Source organism: Oncorhynchus tshawytscha, linkage group LG26 (assembly GCF_018296145.1).
Source record: "Oncorhynchus tshawytscha isolate Ot180627B linkage group LG26, Otsh_v2.0, whole genome shotgun sequence".
In the NCBI taxonomy this organism is placed as follows: Eukaryota; Metazoa; Chordata; class Actinopteri; order Salmoniformes; family Salmonidae; genus Oncorhynchus; species Oncorhynchus tshawytscha.
In genome coordinates, this window is record NC_056454.1 from 49,049,226 (window position 1) to 49,066,632 (window position 17,407).

Here is a 17,407-nt window from a genome sequence, read left to right on the forward strand (position 1 = left end):
CAGCCAACTCCATTCTGTTGTTAGGGTACAGCCCACACCATTCTGTTGTTAGGGTACAGCCCACACAGTTCTGTTGATAGGGTAGCTCCCACACCATTCTGTTGATAGGGTAGCTCCCACACCATACTGTTGTTAGGGTACAGCCCACACCATTCTGTTGTTAGGGTAGCTCCCACACCATTCTGTTGTTAGGTAGCTCCCACACCATTCCGTTGTTAGGGTACAGCCCACACCATTCTCTTGTTAGGGTAGCTCCCACACCATTCTGTTCTTAGGGTACCTCCCACACTTTTCTGTTTTTAGGGTACAGCCCACTCCATTCTGTTGTTAGGGTACAGCCCACACCATTCTGTTGTTAGGGTACAGCCCACTCCATTCTGTTGTTAGGGTACAGCCCACTCCATTCTGTTGTTAGAGTACAGCCCACTCCATTCTGTTGTTAGAGTACAGCCCACACCATTCTGTTGTTAGAGTACAGCCCACTCCATTCTGTTGTTAGGGTACAGCCCACTCCATTCTGTTGTTAGGGTACAGCCCACACCATTCTGTTGTTAGGGTACAGCCCACTCCATTCCGTTGTTAGGGTACAGCCCACTCCATTCTGTTAGAGTACAGCCCACTCCATTCTGTTGTTAGGGTACAGCCCACACCATTCTGTGGTTAAGGTACCTCCCACACCATTCTGTTGTTAGGGTAGCTCCCACACCATTCTGTGGTTAAGGTACCTCCCACACCATTCTGTTGTTAGGTACAGCCCACACCATTCTGTTGATAGGGTAGCTCCCACACCATTCTGTTGTTAGGGTACCTCCCACACCATTCCGTTGTTAGGGTACAGCCCACACCATTCTGTAGTTAGGGTAGCTCCCATACCATTCTGTTCTTAGGGTACCTCCCACACTTTTATGTTGTTAGGGTACAGCCCACACCATTCTGTTGTTAGGGTACAGCACACACCATTCTGTTGTTAGGGTAACTCCCACACCATTCTGTTGTTAAGGTACCTCCCACACCATTCTGTTGTTAGGGTACAGCCCACTCCATTCTGTTGTTAGGGTACAGCCCACACCATTCTGTTGTTATGGTACAGCCCACTCCATTCTGTTGTTAGGGTACAGCCCACACCATTCTGTTGTTAGGGTACAGCCAACTCCATTCTGTTGTTAGGGTACAGCCCACACCATTCTGTTGTTAGGGTACAGCCCACACAGTTCTGTTGATAGGGTAGCTCCCACACCATTCTGTTGATAGGGTAGCTCCCACACCATACTGTTGTTAGGGTACAGCCCACACCATTCTGTTGTTAGGGTAGCTCCCACACCATTCTGTTGTTAGGGTAGCTCCCACACCATTCCGTTGTTAGGGTACAGCCCACACCATTCTCTTGTTAGGGTAGCTCCCACACCATTCTGTTCTTAGGGTACCTCCCACACTTTTCTGTTGTTAGGGTACAGCCCACTCCATTCTGTTGTTAGGGTACAGCCCACACCATTCTGTTGTTAGGGTACAGCCCACTCCATTCTGTTGTTAGGGTACAGCCCACACCATTCTGTTGTTAGAGTACAGCCCACTCCATTCTGTTGTTAGAGTACAGCCCACACCATTCTGTTGTTAGAGTACAGCCCACTCCATTCTGTTGTTAGAGTACAGCCCACTCCATTCTGTTGTTAGGGTACAGCCCACACCATTCTGTTGTTAGGGTACAGCCCACACCATTCTGTTGTTAGGGTACAGCCCACTCCATTCTGTTGTTAGGGTACAGCCCACACCATTCTGTTGTTAGGGTACAGCCCACTCCATTCTGTTGTTAGGGTACAGCCCACACCATTCTGTTGTTAGGGTAGCTCCCACACCATTCTGTTGTTAGGGTACCTCCCACACCATTCCGTTGTTAGGGTACAGCCCACACCATTCTGTTGTTAGGGTAGCTCCCACACCATTCTGTTGTTAGGGTACCTCCCACACCATTCTGTTGTTAGGGTACCTCCCACACCATTCTGTTGTTAGGGTACAGCCCACTCCATTCTGTTGTTAGGCTACAGCCCACACCATTCTTTTGTTAGGGTACAGCCCACTCCATTCTGTTGTTAGGGTACAGCCCACACCATTCTGTTGTTAGGGTACAGCCCACTCCATTCTGTTGTTAGGGTACAGCCCACTCCATTCTGTTGTTAGGGTACCTCCCACACCATTCTGTTGTTAGGGTACAGCCCACTCCATTCTGTTGTTAGGGTACAGCCCACTCCATTCTGTTGTTAGGGTACAGCCCACACCATTCTGTTGTTAGAGTACAGCCCACACCATTCTGTTGTTAGGGTACAGCCCACTCCATTCTGTTGTTAGGGTACAGCCCACACCATTCTGTTGTTAGGGTACAGCCCACTCCATTCTGTTGTTAGAGTACAGCCCACTCCATTCTGTTGTTAGGGTACAGCCCACCCTATTCTGTTGATAGGGTAGCTCCCACACCATTCTGTTGTTAGGGTACCTCCCACACCATTCTGTTGTTAGGGTACAGCCCACACCATTCTGTTGATAGGGAAGCTCCCACACCATTCTGTTGTTAGGTACAGCCCACTCCATTCTGTTGTTAGGGTACAGCCCACACCATTCTGTTGTTAGGGTATCTCCCACACCATTCTGTTGTTAGGGTAGCTCCCACACCATTCTGTTGTTAGGGTACCTCCCACACCATTCCGTTGTTAGGGTACAGCCCACACCATTCTGTTGTTAGGGTAGCTCCCACACCATTCTGTTCTTAGGGTACCTCCCACACTTTTCTGTTGTTAGGGTACAGCCCACTCCATTCTGTTGTTAGGGTACAGCCCACACCATTCTGTTGTTAGGGTACAGCCCACTCCATTCTGTTGTTAGAGTACAGAACACCCCATTCTGTTGTTAGAGTACAGCCCACTCCATTCTGTTGTTAGGGTACAGCCCACACCATTCTGTTGTTAGGGTACAGCCCACTCCATTCTGTTGTTAGGGTACAGCCCACACCATTCTGTTGTTAGGGTACAGCCCACACCATTCTGTTGTTAGGGTAGCTCCCACACCATTCTGTTGATAGGGTAGCTCCCACACCATTCTGTTGTTAGGGTACAGCCCACTCCATTCTGTTGTTAGGGTACAGCCCACACCATTCTGTTGTTAGGGTATCTCCCACACCATTCTGTTGTTAGGGTAGCTCCCACACCATTCTGTTGTTAGGGTACCTCCCACACCATTCCGTTGTTAGGTTACAGCCCACACCATTCTGTTGTTAGGGTAGCTCCCACACCATTCTGTTCTTAGGGTACCTCCCACACTTTTCTGTTGTTAGGGTACAGCCCACTCCATTCTGTTGTTAGGGTACAGCCCACACCATTCTGTTGTTAGGGTACAGCCCACTCCATTCTGTTGTTAGAGTACAGCCCACTCCATTCTGTTGTTAGGGTACAGCCCACTCCATTCCGTTGTTAGGGTACAGCCCACTCCATTCTGTTAGAGTACAGCCCACTCCATTCTGTTGTTAGGGTACAGCCCACTCCATTCTGTTGTTAGGGTACAGCCCACACCATTCTGTTGTTAGGGTACAGCCCACACCATTCTGTTGTTAGGGTACAGCCCACACCATTCTGTTGTTAGGGTACAGCCCACTCCATTCTGTTGTTAGTGTACAGCCCACACCATTCTGTTGTTAGGGTAGCTCCCTCACCATTCTGTTGTTAGGGTAGCTCCCACACCATTCTGTTGTTAGGGTACCTCCCACACCATTCTGTTGTTAGGGTAGCTCCCACACCATTCTGTTCTTAGGGTACCTCCCACACTTTTCTGTTGTTAGGGTACAGCCCACATCATTCTGTTGTTAGGGTACAGCACACACCATTCTGTTGTTAGGGTACCTCCCACACCATTCTGTTGTTAGGGTACCTCCCACACCATTCTGTTGTTAGGGTACAGCCCACTCCATTCTGTTGTTAGGCTACAGCCCACACCATTCTTTTGTTAGGGTACAGCCCACTCCATTCTGTTGTTAGGGTACAGCCCACACCATTCTGTTGTTAGGGTACAGCCCACTCCATTCTGTTGTTAGGGTACAGCCCACACCATTCTGTTGTTAGGGTACAGCCCACTCCATTCTGTTGTTAGGGTACAGCCCACACATTCTGTTGTTAGGGTACAGCCCATACCATTCTGTTGTTAGAGTACAGCCCACACCATTCTGTTGTTAGGGTAGCTCCCACACCATTCTGTTGTTAGGGTACCTCCCACACCATTCCGTTGTTAGGGTACAGCCCACACCATTCTGTTGTTAGGGTAGCTCCCACACCATTCTGTTCTTAGGGTACCTCCCACACCATTCCGTTGTTAGGGTACAGCCCACACCATTCTGTTGATAGGGTAGCTCCCACACCATTCTGTTGTTAGGGTACAGCCCACTCCATTCTGTTGTTAGGGTACAGCCCACACCATTCTGTTGTTAGGGTATCTCCCACACCATTCTGTTGTTAGGGTAGCTCCCACACCATTCTGTTGTTAGGGTACCTCCCACACCATTCCGTTGTTAGGGTACAGCCCACACCATTCTGTTGTTAGGGTAGCTCCCACACCATTCTGTTCTTAGGGTACCTCCCACTCCATTCTGTTGTTAGGGTACAGCCCACACCATTCTGTTGTTAGGGTACAGCCCACTCCATTCTGTTGTTAGGGTACAGCCCACTCCATTCTGTTTGTTAGGGTACAGCCCACACCATTCTGTTGTTAGGGTACAGCCCACTCCATTCTGTTGTTAGGGTACACCCCACACCATTCTGTTGTTAGGGTACAGCACACACCATTCTGTTGTTAGGGTACAGCCCACACCATTCTGTTGTTAGGGTACACCCCACACCATTCTGTTGTTAGGGTACCTCCCACATCATTCCGTTGTTAGGCTACCTCCCACACCATTCTGTTGTTAGGGTACAGCCCACTCCATTCTGTTGTTAGGCTACAGCCCACACCATTCTTTTGTTAGGGTACAGCCCACACCATTCTGTTGTTAGGGTACAGCCCACTACATTCTGTTTGTTAGGGTACAGCCCACACCATTCTGTTGTTAGGGTACAGCCCACTCCATTCTGTTGTTAGGGTACAGCCCACTCCATTCTGTTGTTAGGGTAGCTCCCACACCATTCTGTTGTTAGGGTACCTCCCACACCATTCTGTTGTTAGGGTACAGCCCACTCCATTCTGTTGTTAGGGTACAGCCCACACCATTCTGTTGTTAGGGTACAGCCCACACCATTCTGTTGTTAGGGTACAGCCCACTCCATTCTGTTTGTTAGGGTACAGCCCACACCATTCTGTTGTTAGGGTACAGCCCACTCCATTCTGTTTGTTAGGGTACAGCCCACACCATTCTGTTGTTAGGGTACAGCCCACTCCATTCTGTTGTTAGGGTACAGCCCACTCCATTCTGTTGTTAGGGTACAGCCCACTCCATTCTGTTTGTTAGGGTACAGCCCACACCATTCTGTTGTTAGGGTACAGCCCACTCCATTCTGTTGTTAGGGTACAGCCCACTCCATTCTGTTGTTAGGGTATCTCCCACACCATTCTGTTGTTAGGGTAGTTCCCACACCATTCTGTTCTTAGGGTACCTCCCACACTTTTCTGTTGTTAGGGTACAGCCCACTCCATTCTGTTGTTAGGGTACAGCCCACACCATTCTGTTGTTAGGGTACAGCCCACTCCATTCTGTTGTTAGAGTACAGCCCACACCATTCTGTTGTTAGGGTACCTCCCACACCATTCCGTTGTTAGGGTACAGCCCACACCATTCTGTTGTTAGGGTAGCTCCCACACCATTCTGTTGTTAGGGTACCTCCCACACCATTCCGTTGTTAGGGTACAGCCCACACCATTCTGTTGTTAGGGTAGCTCCCACACCATTCTGTTCTTAGGGTACCTCCCACACTTTTCTGTTGTTAGGGTACAGCCCACTCCATTCTGTTGTTAGGGTACAGCCCACACCATTCTGTTCTTAGGGTACCTCCCACACTTTTCTGTTGTTAGGGTACAGCCTACTCCATTCTGTTGTTAGAGTACAGACCACTCCATTCTGTTGTTAGAGTACAGCCCACTCCATTCTGTTGTTAGGGTACATCCCACTCCATTCTGTTAGGGTACAGCCCACTCCATTCTGTTGTTAGGGTACATCCCACTCCATTCTGTTAGAGTACAGCCCACTCCATTCCAACACAGAAAACCTGCTTTTCAACATATTTAATGACCTTTTTTTTGTTTTGGAAGGGAAACTGTTTCCGTCATATTGTAATTAATTATAGGTCATGTTTCATAGGCATGTGGAAACACTGGACAGTTGCTTTAAAAATAGCCTTGATATTACACAGCTCAATATGTGTTCTTGTTTAGTACAGAGACCGCATTTACTCCTTTGATCTTGCTAGCGATACGGAGGCAGCTTCCCTGCCACTCAAAGCAACCCCCACCACTACCTAATATACCATTAGTTATCCCAGAGGCCATTCCAAACACCCCCCACCACTACCTAATATACCATTAGTTATCCCAGAGGCCATTCCAAACAGCCCCCACCACTACCTAATATACCATTAGTTATCCTAGAGGCCATTCCAAACACCCCCACCACTACCTAATATACCATTAGTTATCCTAGAGGCCATTCCAAAGCAACCCCCACCACTACCTAATATACCATTAGTTATCCCAGAGGCCATTCCAAACACCCCCACCACTACCTAATATACCATTAGTTATCTCAGAGGCCATTCCAAACTCCCCCACCACTACCTAATATACCATTAGTTATCCCGGAGGCCATTCCAAACTCCCCCACCACTACCTAATATACCATTAGTTATCCCAGAGAGGCCAACCAAACAACCCCCACCACTACCTAATATACCATTAGTTATCCCGGAGGCCATTCCAAACTCCCCCACCACTACCTAATATACCATTAGTTATCCCAGAGGCCATTCCAAACACCCCCACCACTACCTAATATACCATTAGTTATCTCAGAGGCCATTCCAAACTCCCCCACCACTACCTAATATACCATTAGTTATCCCGGAGGCCATTCCAAACTCCCCCACCACTACCTAATATACCATTAGTTATCCCAGAGGCCATTCCAAACACCCCCACCACTACCTAATATACCATTAGTTATCCCAGAGGCCAACCAAACAACCCCCACCACTACCTAATATACCATTAGTTATCCCAGAGGCCATTCCAAACACCCCCACCACTACCTAATATACCATTAGTTATCCCAGAGGCCAACCAAACAACCCCCACCACTACCTAATATACCATTAGTTATCCCAGAGGCCAACCAAACACCCCCCACCACTACCTAATATACCATTAGTTATCCCAGAGGCCAACCAAACAACCCCCACCACTACCTAATATACCATTAGTTATCTCAGAGGCCAACCAAACACCCCCCACCACTAGTGTAGTGTAGTGTAGTGTGTACTGTGTAGTGTTGTGTACAGTGTAGTGATGTGTACTGCGTAGTGTAGTGTGTATTGCATAGTGATGTGTGGTGATGTGTACTGTGTAGTGTACTGTGTACTGTGTAGTGATGTGTATTGTTAAGTGATGTGTACTGTGTAGTGTGTATTGTGTAGTGATGTGTAGTGTGTATTTTGTAGTGTAGTGTACTGTTTAGTGATGTGTAATGTGTACTGTGTAGTGTACTGTGTACTGTGTAGTGTGTATTGTGTAGTTATGTGTACTGTTAAGTGATGTGTACTGTGTAGTGTGTATTGTGTAGTGTAGTGTACTGTTTAGTGATGTGTAGTGTACTGTGTAGTGTAGTGTTTAGTGATGTGTAGTGTACTGTGTAGTGTAGTGTTTAGTGATGTGTAGTGTTTACTGTGTTGTGTAGTGTACTGTTTAGTGATGTGTACTGTTTAGTGATGTGTACTGTGTAGCGATGTGTACTGTTTAGTGATGTGTACTGTGTAGCGATGTGTACTGTTTAGTGATGTGTACTGTTTAGTGATGTGTACTGTGCAGTGTTTACTGTGTTGTGTAGTGTAGTGTGTACTGTGTGGTGTGTATTGCGTAGTTATGTGTACTGTTTAGTGTGTACTGTGTAGTGATGTGTACTGTTTAGTGATGTGTACTGTTTAGTGTGTACTGTGTAGTGATCTGTACTGTTTAGTGATGTGTACTGTTTAGTGATGTGTACTGGGTGGTGTGTAGCGATGTGTACTGTTTAGTGATGTGTAGTGTAGTGTTTACTGTGTTGTGTAGTGTAGTGTGTACTGTGTGGTGTGTATTGCATAGTTATGTGTACTGTTTAGTGTGTACTGTGTAGTGATGTGTACTGTTTAGTGATGTGTACTGTGTAGTGATGTGTACTGTTTAGTGATGTGTACTGTTTAGTGTGTACTGTGTAGTGATGTGTACTGTGTAGTGATGTGTACTGGGTGGTGTGTAGCGATGTGTACTGTTTAGTGATGTGTAGTGTAGTGTTTAGTGATGTGTAGTGTACTGTGTAGTGTAGTGTTTAGTGATGTGTAGTGTGTAGTGTTTACTGTGTTGTGTGTACAGTGTAGTGTAGTGTTGTGTAGTGTGTACTGTCTAGTGTTGTGTAGTGTGTATTGATGTGTACTGTTTAGTGATGTGTACTGTGTAGTGTTTACTGTGTTGTGTAGTGTAGTGTGTACTGTGTGGTGTGTATTGCGTAGTGATGTGTACTGTTTAGTGTGTACTGTGTAGTGATGTGTACTGTTTAGCGATGTGTACTGTGTAGCGATGTGTACTGTTTAGTGATGTGTAGTGTAGTGTTTAGTGATGTGTAGTGTACTGTGTAGTGTAGTGTTTAGTGATGTGTAGTGTGTACTGTGTAGTGTAGTGTTGTGTAGTGTAGTGTTTACTGTGTAGTGTACTGTGTCGTGTAGTTTTGTATTGTGTAGTGATCTGTACTGTTTAGTGTAGTGTGTACTGTGTAGTGTAGTGTTTAGTGATGTGTAGTGTACTGTGTAGTGTAGTGTTTAGTGATGTGTAGTGTGTAGTGTTTGCTGTGTTGTGTAGTCAAATCAAATCAAATCAAATTTATTTATATAGCCCTTCGTACATCAGCTGATATCTCAAAGTGCTGTACAGAAACCCAGCCTAAAACCCCAAACAGCAAGCAATGCAGGTGTAGAAGCACGGTGGCTAGGAAAAACTCCCTAGAAAGGCCAAAACCTAGGAAGAAACCTAGAGAGGAACCAGGCTATGTGGGGTGGCCAGTCCTCTTCTGGCTGTGCCGGGTGGAGATTATAACAGAACATGGCCAAGATGTTCAAATGTTCATAAATGACCAGCATGGTCGAATAATAATAAGGCAGAACAGTTGAAACTGGAGCAGCAGCACAGTCAGGTGGAAGTTGAAACTGGAGCAGCAGCATGGCCAGGTGGACTGGGGACAGCAAGGAGTCATCATGTGTTGTGTAGTGTACTGTTTAGTGATGTGTACTGTGTGTTGTGTAGTGATGTGTACTGTTTAGTGATGTGTAGTGTAGTGTTTAGTGATGTGTAGTGTACTGTGTAGTGTAGTGTTTAGTGATGTGTAGTGTGTAGTGTTTACTGTGTTGTGTAGTGTGTACTTTGTAGTGTAGTGTGTACTGTCTAGTGTTGTGTAGTGTGGTGTAGTGTGTATTGATGTGTACTGTTTAGTGATGTGTAGTGTTTACTGTGTTGTGTAGTGTAGTGTGTACTGTGTGGTGTGTATTGCGTAGTGATGTGTACTGTTTAGTGTGTACTGTGTAGTGATGTGTACTGTTTAGTGTGTACTGTGTAGTGATGTGTACTGTTTAGCGATGTGTACTGTGTAGCGATGTGTAGTGTAGTGTTTAGTGATGTGTAGTGTAGTGTTTAGTGATGTGTAGTGTGTAGTGTTTACTGTGTTGTGTAGTGTGTACTGTGTAGTGTTGTGTACTGTGTAGTGTAGTGTTTACTGTGTAGTGTACTATGCACTGTGTAGTGTAGTTTGTATTGTGTAGTGATGTGTACTGTTTAGTGATGTGTACTGTGTAGTGTAGTGTTGTGTAGTGTTGTGTAGTGTGTACTGTGTAGTGTAGTGTTGTGTAGTATAGTTTTGTATTGTGTAGTGATCTGTACTGTGTAGTGTAGTGTTTAGTGATGTGTAGTGTAGTGTTTAGTGATGTGTAGTGTACTGTGTAGTGTAGTGTTTAGTGATGTGTAGTGTGTAGTGTTTACTGTGTTGTGTAGTGTGTACTGTGTAATGTAGTGTTGTGTACTGTGTAGTGTAGTGTTTACAGTGAAGTGTACTGTGTACTGTGTAGTTTAGTTTTGTATTGTGTAGTGTGTAGTGTGTAGTGTGTACTGTGTAGTGTAGTGTTTACTGTGTAGTGTACTGTGTACTGTGTAGTGTAGTTTGTATTGTGTAGTGATGTGTACTGTTTAGTGTACTGTGAACCTGCACAAATTTCCACTTGCTTGCCACTGAACTGAAGTGTACTGTAGTTTGTTGTGTAGTGGATTGTACAGTAGTGTAGTTTCCACTTGCTTGTCCACAGCCCATGCAGGGTCCTGGTCCGGGACTTGCCCCTCTAATTAGGTCTGTGGCTGGGCCTGGGGCCTTTGAAGCCTGGGGCAGGACCACAGCGACACCACAGCGCCCAGCCACAGCCGGGGTTACTGTGGTGTACCACAGGGTATCAGGAGAAAACCAGAAGAACAGGGACACGCAGGGCTGTGGAACTCGCTCTCTCTCTGTCTCTCTCTCTCTGTCTCTCTCTCTGTCTCTCTCTCTCTCTCTCTCTCTCTGGGACTCTGGAACTCAAGCGCTCTCTTTCTTCTCTCTCTCGCTGGACCTCTCACTCTCTGGACCCCTCTCTCTCTCTCTCTCATTCTCTCTCTCTCTGTCTCTCTGACAGTTGTCAACATCATTTGTGTCACCCTGCCCCACTGACACCACATACATCCTGTGTTGAAACCACCAGGCAGGAGGTTGAGACCAGAGATGACATCGGTAAAGGATCTATCCGTCTGCTTAACACTCTTTTCTATTGTTCCTACGTATGTTGTTTCTTCTTATGTCATTGAATTTAAGCCATTCAATCTATCGCCAGAACACGGATGATGTGTGTGGAAGTGTCATTGTGTATTTAAATGGGTCATTGTCTGGGTATGAGGGAATCCATCCAATGATACATCACCACCCTCTCTCTCTTCTCCCTCTCTTAATCAACAATGTCTCTCTCTTCTCCCTCTCTTAATCAACACTTTCTCTCTCCTCCCTCTCTTAATAAACAATGTCTCACTCTCCTCACTCTAAATATCAACAATGTCTCTCTCTCCTCACTCTAAATATCAACAATGTCTCTCTCTTCTCCCTCTCTTAATCAACACTTTCTCTCTCCTCCCTCTCTTAATAAACAATGTCTCACTCTCCTCACTCTAAATATCAACAATGTCTCTCTCTCCTCACTCTAAATATCAACAATGTCTCTCTCTCCTCCCTCTATATATCAACAATGTCTCTCTCTTCTCCCTCTACATATCAACAATGTCTCACTCTCCTCCCTCTCTTAATCAACACTTTCTCACTCTCCTCACTCTCTTAATAAACAATGTCTCTCTCTTCTCCCTCTATATATCAACAATATCTCACTCTTCTCCCTCTATATATCAACAATGTCTCACTCTTCTCCCTCTATATATCAACAATGTCTCTCTCTTCTCCCTCTCTTAATAAACAATGTCTCTCTCTTCTCCCTCTCTTAATAAACAATGTCTCTCTCTTCTCCCTCTATATATCAACAATGTCTCTCTCTTCTCCCTCTATATATCAACAATGTCTCTCTCTTCTCCCTCTCTTAATAAACAATGTCTCTCTCTTCTCCCTCTCTTAATAAACAATGTCTCTCTCTTCTCCCTCTAAATATCAACAATGTCTCTCTCTTCTCCCTCTCTTAATAAACAATGTCTCTCTCTTCTCCCTCTCTTAATAAACAATGTCTCTCTCTTCTCCCTCTCTTAATAAACAATGTCTCTCTCTCCTCCCTCTATATATCAACAATGTCTCTCTCTTCTCCCTCTACATATCAACAATGTCTCACTCTCCTCCCTCTCTTAATCAACACTTTCTCACTCTCCTCACTCTCTTAATAAACAATGTCTCTCTCTTCTCCCTCTCTTAATAAACAATGTCTCTCTCTTCTCCCTCTATATATCAACAATGTCTCTCTCTTCTCCCTCTCTTAATAAACAATGTCTCTCTCTTCTCCCTCTATATATCAACAATGTCTCTCTCTTCTCCCTCTATATATCAACAATGTCTCTCTCTTCTCCCTCTCTTAATAAACAATGTCTCTCTCTTCTCCCTCTCTTAATAAACAATGTCTCACTCTTCTCCCTCTATATATCAACTATGTCTCTCTCTTCTCCCTCTATATATCAACAATGTCTCTCTCTTCTCCTCTCTATATATAAACAATGTCTCTCTCTTCTCCCTCTCTTAATAAACAATGTCTCTCTCTTCTCCCTCTATATATCAACAATGTCTCTCTCTTCTCCCTCTCTTAATAAACAATGTCTCTCTCTTCTCCCTCTCTTAATAAACAATGTCTCTCTCTTCTCCCTCTCTTAATAAACAATGTCTCTCTCTTCTCCCTCTATATATCAACAATGTCTCTCTCTTCTCCCTCTATATATAAACAATGTCTCTCTCTTCTCCCTCTCTTAATAAACAATGTCTCTCTCTTCTCCCTCTCTTAATAAACAATGTCTCTCTCTTCTCCCTCTCTTAATAAACAATGTCTCTCTCTTCTCCCTCTCTTAATAAACAATGTCTCTCTCTTCTCCCTCTTAATAAACAATGTCTCTCTCTTCTCCCTCTATATATCAACAATGTCTCTCTCTTCCCCCTCTACATATCAACAATGTCTCTCTCTTCCCCCTCTACATATCAACAATGTCTCTCTCTTCCCCCTCTACATATCAACAATGTCTCTCTCTTCTCCCTCTATATATCAACAATGTCTCACTGTTCTCCCTCTATATATCAACAATGTCTCTCTCTTCTCCCTCTATATATCAGTCTCTCTCTTCTCCCTCTCTTAATAAACAATGTCTCTCTCTTCTCCCTCTCTTAATAAACAATGTCTCTCTCTTCTCCCTCTCTTAATAAAAAATGTCTCACTCTTCTCCCTCTCTTAATAAACAATGTCTCTCTCTTCTCCCTCTATATATCAACAATGTCTCTCTCTTCTCCAACAATGTCTCTTCTTCTCCCTCTCTTAATAAACAATGTCTCTCTCTTCTCCTCTATATATCAACAATGTCTCTCTTCTCCCTCTCTTAATAAACAATGTCTCTCTCTTCTCCCTCTGTCTTAATAAACAATGTCTCTCTCTTCTCCCTCTATATATAAACAATGTCTCTCTCTTCTCCCTCTATATATGAACAATGTCTCTCTCTTCTCCTCTCTATATATCAACAATGTCTCACTGTTCTCCCTCTATATATCAACAATGTCTCACTGTTCTCCCTCTATATATCAACAATGTCTCACTGTTCTCCCTCTATATATCAACAATGTCTCACTGTTCTCCTCTATATATCAACAATGTCTCACTGTTCTCTCCTCTATATATCAACAATGTCTCACTGTTCTCCTCTATATATCAACAATGTCTCACTGTTCTCCCTCTATATATCAACAATGTCTCTCTCTTCTCCCTCTCTTAATAAACAATGTCTCTCTCTTCTCCCTCTATATATCAACAATGTCTCTCTCTTCTCCCTCTATATATCAACAATGTCTCTCTCTTCTCCCTCTCTTTATCAACAATGTCTCTCTCTTCTCCCTCTCTTAATAAACAATGTCTCTCTCTTCTCCCTCTATATATCAACAATATCTCACTCTTCTCCCTCTATATATCAACAATGTCTCACTGTTCTCCCTCTATATATCAACTATGTCTCTCTCTTCTCCCTCTCTTAATAAACAATGTCTCTCTCTTCTCCCTCTATATATCAACAATGTCTCTCTCTTCTCCCTCTATATATTACAGTCTCTCTCTTCTCCCTCTATATATGAACAGTCTCTCTCTTCTCCCTCTCTTAATAAACAATGTCTCTCTCTTCTCCCTCTATATATCAACAATGTCTCTCTCTTCTCCCTCTATATATCAACAATGTCTCTCTCTTCTCCCTCTATATATCAACAATGTCTCTCTCTTCTCCCTCTATATATCAACAATGTCTCTCTCTTCTCCCTCTATATATGAACAGTCTCTCTCTTCTCCCTCTCTTAATAAACAATGTCTCTCTCTTCTCCCTCTCTTAATAAACAATGTCTCTCTCTTCTCCCTCTAAATATCAACAATGTCTCTCTCTTCTCCCTCTCTTAATAAACAATGTCTCTCTCTTCTCCCTCTCTTAATAAACAATGTCTCTCTCTTCTCCCTCTCTTAATAAACAATGTCTCTCTCTTCTCCCTCTCTTAATAAACAATGTCTCTCTCTTCTCCCTCTATATATCAACAATGTCTCTCTCTTCTCCCTCTCTTAATAAACAATGTCTCTCTCTTCTCCCTCTATATATCAACAATGTCTCTCTCTTCTCCCTCTCTTAATAAACAATGTCTCTCTCTTCTCCCTCTATATATCAACAATGTCTCTCTCTTCTCCCTCTATATATAAACAATGTCTCTCTCTTCTCCCTCTCTTAATAAACAATGTCTCACTCTTCTCCCTCTATATATCAACTATGTCTCTCTCTTCTCCCTCTCTTAATAAACAATGTCTCTCTCTTCTCCCTCTCTTAATAAACAATGTCTCTCTCTTCTCCCTCTCTTAATAAACAATGTCTCTCTCTTCTCCCTCTCTTAATAAACAATGTCTCTCTCTTCTCCTCTATATATCAACAATGTCTCTCTCTTCCCCCTCTACATATCAACAATGTCTCTCTCTTCCCCCTCTACATATCAACAATGTCTCTCTCTTCCCCCTCTACATATCAACAATGTCTCTCTCTTCTCCCTCTATATATCAACAATGTCTCTCTCTTCTCCCTCTATATATCAACAATGTCTCTCTCTTCTCCCTCTATATATGAACAGTCTCTCTCTTCTCCCTCTCTTAATAAACAATGTCTCTCTCTTCTCCCTCTCTTAATAAACAATGTCTCTCTCTTCTCCCTCTCTTAATAAACAATGTCTCACTCTTCTCCCTCTCTTAATAAACAATGTCTCTCTCTTCTCCCTCTATATATCAACAATGTCTCTCTCTTCTCCCTCTATATATCAACAATGTCTCTCTCTTCTCCCTCTCTTAATAAACAATGTCTCTCTCTTCTCCCTCTATATATCAACAATGTCTCTCTCTTCTCCCTCTATATATCAACAATGTCTCTCTCTTCTCCCTCTCTTAATAAACAATGTCTCTCTCTTCTCCCTCTCTTAATAAACAATGTCTCTCTCTTCTCCCTCTATATATCAACAATGTCTCTCTCTTCTCCCTCTATATATCAACAATGTCTCTCTCTTCTCCCTCTATATATCAACAATGTCTCACTGTTCTCCCTCTATATATCAACAATGTCTCACTGTTCTCCCTCTATATATCAACAATGTCTCTCTCTTCTCCCTCTATATATCAACAATGTCTCACTGTTCTCCCTCTATATATCAACAATGTCTCTCTCTTCTCCCTCTATATATCAACAATATCTCACTCTTCTCCCTCTATATATCAACAATGTCTCACTGTTCTCCCTCTATATATCAACTATGTCTCTCTCTTCTCCCTCTCTTAATAAACAATGTCTCTCTCTCTCCCTCTATATATCAACAATGTCTCTCTCTTCTCCCTCTCTTAATAAACAATGTCTCTCTCTTCTCCCTCTATATATCAACAATGTCTCTCTCTTCTCCCTCTATATATCAACAATGTCTCTCTCTTCTCCCTCTATATATCAACAATGTCTCACTGTTCTCCCTCTATATATCAACAATGTCTCTCTCTTCTCCCTCTCTTAATAAACAATGTCTCACTCTTCTCCCTCTATATATCAACAATGTCTCTCTCTTCTCCCTCTATATATCAACAATGTCTCTCTCTTCTCCCTCTATATATGAACAGTCTCTCTCTTCTCCCTCTCTTAATAAACAATGTCTCTCTCTTCTCCCTCTATATATCAACAATGTCTCTCTCTTCTCCCTCTATATATCAACAATGTCTCTCTCTTCTCCCTCTCTTAATAAACAATGTCTCACTCTTCTCCCTCTATATATCAACAGGCTCACTCTTCTCCCTCTCTTACATCAACACTTATTTTTTCATATTTTTAGCCACATCTTACTCAATTCTCATCATTTGAGAAACCAAAGTTCATCATTGTTTACTTGAGGTCTCTGTAACAACACAGTTAGAGCGGTGTTGATGTTTACCTTTGTTTTTTTGGAGGGTAAATCATATTATCACAGCCTATTTAAAGGAAGCAGGCTGTTTTCCAGCGACAGCACAGCTGGCAGAGGCAGTGGTGGTGTAGTAAAATATAAATATAATACGAACGTTTTTGAGCTGGCGAATCCATTCTGAGCAGTGAAACATCGCCACAGCGACCACAGCTGTGGCACGCGTGCAAGAAAAATGAGTACAGGCTTCTCTCTCTGGGACTCTGGAACTCGAGCTCTCTCTTTCTTCTCTCTCTCGCTGGACCTCACTCTCTCTCTCTCTCTCTCTCTCGCTGGACCTCTCTCTCTCTCTCTCTCTCTCTCTCTCTCTCTCTCTCTCTGGACCTCACTCTCTCTCTCTCTCTCTCTCTCTCTCGCTCTCTCTGGACCTCACTCTCTCTCTCTCTCTCTCTCGCTGGACCTCACTCTCTCTCTCTCTCTCTCTCGCTGGACCTCACTCTCTCTCTCTCTCTCTCTCTCTCTCTCTGGACCTCACTCTCTCTCTCTCTCTCTCTCTCTCTCTCTCTGGACCTCACTCTCTCTCTCTCTCTCTCTCGCTGGACCTCACTCTCTCTCTCTCTCTCTCTCTCGCTGGACCTCACTCTCTTGCTCTCTCTCTCAATCTGAGAGGATAGGAGCGGATGAGAGGAGAGGTGATGAGAGGAGAGGAGAGGTGATGAGAGGAGAGGTGAGGAGAGGAGATGAGAGGAGAGGTGATGAGAGGAGGAGAGAGAGGAGAGGTGATGAGAGGAGAGGTGATGAGAGGAGAGGTGATGAGAGGAGAGGTGAGGAGAGGAGAGGAGAGGAGGAGGAGAGGAGAGGAGAGGAGAGGAGGAGGAGGGAGAGAGAGGAGAGGAGAGGAGAGGAGAGGAGAGGAGAGGAACACAGCAGGGGAGCAGCAATATACAACACGTTTTTTCCCTCATCTTCACCATCACAACACCCTCACCCTGTTAATGCACAGTG